Source organism: Penaeus chinensis, chromosome 30 (assembly GCF_019202785.1).
Source record: "Penaeus chinensis breed Huanghai No. 1 chromosome 30, ASM1920278v2, whole genome shotgun sequence".
In the NCBI taxonomy this organism is placed as follows: Eukaryota; Metazoa; Arthropoda; class Malacostraca; order Decapoda; family Penaeidae; genus Penaeus; species Penaeus chinensis.
In genome coordinates this window covers 4,006,915-4,011,113 of record NC_061848.1, presented here as the reverse complement: position 1 = coordinate 4,011,113, position 4,199 = coordinate 4,006,915, and the positions used below count along the sequence as shown (strand labels likewise).

The following is a 4,199-nucleotide window of genomic DNA, read 5'->3' as shown; positions in this document are numbered from 1 at the left end:
AATAAAGGTAAAGATAATAATGATAATGATAATGACATTACAATAATAATGATAGTAATACTAATGATAATAATGACAACAACAATAACAACAATAATAATAATAACAATAATAATAATAATAACAATAATAATAATAATAATAATAATAATAATAATAATGATAATAATAATGAGGATGATAATAATAATTATAATAATAATAATGATAATAATAATAATAATGATAATAATAATAATAATAATAATAGTAATAGTAACAACAACAACAATAATAATGATAAAAATTATAATAATCCTTGCCTGATTGGATGCCCTTCCTAATCAACCGCGGTTCGGCGCGCTAACACTTGTGCCACGGCGGTGACTTCCCCTCCGACACCTGCGTTTGACTTTTCAAAGCGATATGTCGGTTTCTTGCCGTGAGATTGGGCTCGAGCCAATATACCAAACATTTTTACGACTGCCGCGGCGGGAAATCGAACTTGGGAGCACAAGGTCCAGTGCTCTAACCACTGGATCATCGCGGCAGTCTTCAAAAATTAAATATAAGCGGGATAGCTACCCAAAATAGCGCACTCGAGTTAACCACATTTGCAGGGGTCAGTGCCACCGGAGTGCAAAGGTGAGCCTCGCCCTGGGGGAACCGCGTTCGAGATCACAGTATCTCCAGTGCTAGGTAGTATAATAATAATAATAATAATAATAATAATAATAATAATAATAATAATAATAATAATAATAATAATAATAATAATAATAATATAATAATAATAATAATGATAGTAGTAGTAGTAATAATGAGGAAGAGGAGGCTAGCAATAATGATAGTAATGATTATAATAATGATAAGAATGAGAAACATGATGATAATACTAATGATAGTAGTAATAATAATGCTGATGATAACAATAAATACCGATAATAATGCTAATAAGAATGCCAAAGATAATGATGTTGAAAATAATAATTGTAATAACAACAACCGTAATAATAATAATAATAATAATAATAATAATAATAATAATAATAATAATAATAATGATAACAATTATAATAATGAAAAGTACAATGATCATAATAATAATGATTAATATAAGCGATGATGACAATAAACGGTGGATTTGTTAACAGTATTAGTAGTAGTAAAGAAAGATGAATATATATATATATATATATATATATATGATAATAATGATGACAACCATAAAAGAAAAACAACCAAATAAACAACAACAATAACCCTTTGACCTCCCACTTGACCCCATCAGGTCACCTGCTCCACTCGTGCCATCTCAAGTGTGACCCTCCTCCCCCCTCCCTACCTCTTTCTTTTTCCTCTCCCTGTAATCTCTTTCTCGCAGCATCCTCCTCCTCCTCCTCCTCCTCCCTCCTCCTCCTCCTCCCTCCTCCTCCCTCCTCCCCCCCCCCCTCCCTCCCCCCTTTCCTTAACGGTGCCTTGCATCCTTTGTTCCACGATTCTTTTCATCCCGCGCCTCTCCTTCCGCTGGATGTCAGTCCCTATGGGGTGCTCTTAACACGGGGGGGGGGGGGGCGGGGGGGGGTAGATATTCCCCCTTCTCTCTCTCTCCCCTTCCCCTACTTGTTGTAGTTTCCTCTTCCCCTTCTTCTCTCCCCTACCCTCTTGTTGCAGTCTCCCCCCCCCCCCTTGTTGCAGTCTCCTTTTCCCCTTCTCCCCCCCCCCCCTTGCTGCAGTCTCCTCCCCCCCTTGTTGCAGTCCCCTCCTCCTCCCCCTTGTCGCTGTATCCTCTCCCCCCCTTATTGCAGCCTCCCCCCACCCCCTTGTTGCAGTCTCCTCTTGCTGTTTCTCCCACTTCCTCCTTTCACTTTTCCTTCTATTCATTGGGAGTTTTGTGTGTTGTTCTTTATTCGTTTATTTGTTTTGTTTTGTTTTTTCTTCCTATTTGCTTCTTTCTTCATTCTCTTTGACCATCTTTTCTTTTATTTCGCCTTGGCAACTTCTCTCCCTTCTATCTCCATTTCCATTCTCTCTCTCCCTCTATATATCTATCTATCTATCTATATATCTATCTATCTATCTATCTATCTATATATATATCTCCCTCCCTCTCTCTCTCTCGCTCTCTCTCGCTCTCTCTCTCTCTCTCTCTCTCTCTCTCTCTCTCTCTCTCTCTCTCTCTCTCTCTCTCTCTCTCTCTCTCTCTCTCTCTCTCTCTCACTCTCTCTCTCTCTCTCACTCTCTCTCTCTCACTCTCTCAATCTCTCTCTCTCTCTCTCTCTCTCTCTCTCTCTCTCTCTCTCTCTCTCTCTCTCTCTCTCTCTCTCTCTCTCTCTCTCTCTCTCTCTCTCTCTCTCTCTCTCTCTCTCTCTCTCTCTCTCTCTCTCTCTCTCTCTCTCTTTCTCTCTCTCTCACTCTCTCTCTCTTGCCCTCTTTCTTCCCTTCTTTCCCTTCTAGCCCTTTCTTCTCCCTCTCTGTCTCTCTCCCTCTCTCCCTCTTCCCTTTTCTACTTTTCTACTTTTCTTAATTTTCCTTTCCATCTTTCTATCTATTCATTCTCTTTCTCTTTCCCTCTTCTCCCTTTCTCCATATCCTTCTCTTTCCCTCCTTCTTCTCCCTCCTTCTATCCCCTCCTTCTATCCCCCAGTGGGAGGGAGGTTTAAGTGAAAGCTCTGATTAAAAAAGGACAGGTTTGTGAGTGTGGGGGGTGAGGGGGTTGGGGGTTATTGTGTGTTGGGGAGGGAGGAGGAGTGTGTGTGTGTGTGTGTGTGTGTGTGTGTGTGTGTGTGTGTGTGTATGTGTGTGTTTGTGATTGCGTTATTTCTTTTTATTTTTAGTATGTGTGCAGGTGTGTGTTTGTGTGTGTGTGTGGTTGTGTTTGCATGTGTATGTATGTGTGTATGTGTGTGTGTGTGTGTGTTTGTGCGTGCATATATGTAATTCTTTCCACGAACACATCCACATATCAGTATATTGCAACGAAAATCGAACCGAACTTATTATTGTCCTCAAACCAAAAGACTGTATCTGGCATGATGTGTACGTGTATCTTTTTGCGTATCTTTTTTGAGCTTACAAAAGGTGAAAAATGTAGCATGTGATAATTATTATCTGGTCGCGCGTCTGTGTTTAATGTTTAATGTATGTTTAGGTCATAAGTGCACTGCGCATTACTGTTATCTCTTTCTCTTTGTCTGTGTGTGTCTCTTTCTCTTTGTTTCTTTCTTTTTATTGATTTGTCTCTCTGTAATATGCAGTTTCTCGTTCTCTGTCTATTATCCTCTTTCTTTCAATCTCGTCAATGTGCAAAGTCTTTTTCTCTTTCTCTCTTTCTCTTTCTTCACTCCACACTCTCTCACTTTCTATTTTCCTCTCTTTCTCACTCTTTATTGTATTTTTCTCTTTCTCTTTTCATCCTCATCTTCACCATGTAAGCTTTCTTACTTTCTATCTTCCTCCCCTGCATTATCCATTGCTTCTTTCCGTTTTAAGATACAATATCTAATTACCTTCTATCATTAAAATCTCTGACGCAATGTTCTCCTTTCAGTCATTTTTTTTTTTTTTTTTGTGTGTGTGTGTGTGTGTGTGAACAGATAATCACAAGCATCACAATCAAGTATGATGATTCGGCCTCAGTTAACCAATCCGATCAGCTTGAATATGAAAATGATCAGTAGGCCCTATCACGTGATAAAAGCCAGGGTGTCGAAAGCTGAAATCCGTTTCTACATTATTCATTATTCAAACTGAGAGAGCATCCGTGTTACAGAGTGAAGGGGGGGGGAGGTAAAAAGGGGGGAGGGGGGATAAATGGGGTGGAGGTTGGGGGAAAGGGTTGGGTGTGGTGGGGGAGGGGAGAGGAGGGGAGTAGGGAGTGGGGAGAGGGTAGGAGAGAGTTAAATGGGATGGAGAGGTGGGAGGGAAGAGGGGGAGTGGAGAGGGGAGATGTGAGAGGGAAGAGGAGGGGTGGAGAAGGGAGAGAGAAGAGGAGAGGTGGAGAGGAGAGAGGGTTGGTAGGCGTAGAGAGGAGAGAAAGAGTACGCGTTGAGAGAGGAGAGAAAGGGGGATAGTTGGGAGGGGAAAAGAAGGGAAAGATAAAGAGGAGACAACGAGAATGGGGAAATGGAAGAGTGGAGAGAGAATAAGGAGAGAGAGGTGACGTTAAAGGGAGGTGGGGGTGGATGAAGGTAGCGAAAGAAGGAGGGGGGAAGGCGAAA

General features: G+C 41.0%; 1 pseudogene; it reads right to left on the bottom strand.

Moving 5' to 3' along the window:
• Nucleotides 1-545: 545 nt before the first annotated feature.
• On the bottom strand, nucleotides 546-685 carry LOC125041602 (annotated as a pseudogene).
• Nucleotides 686-4,199: the final 3,514 nt, after the last annotated feature.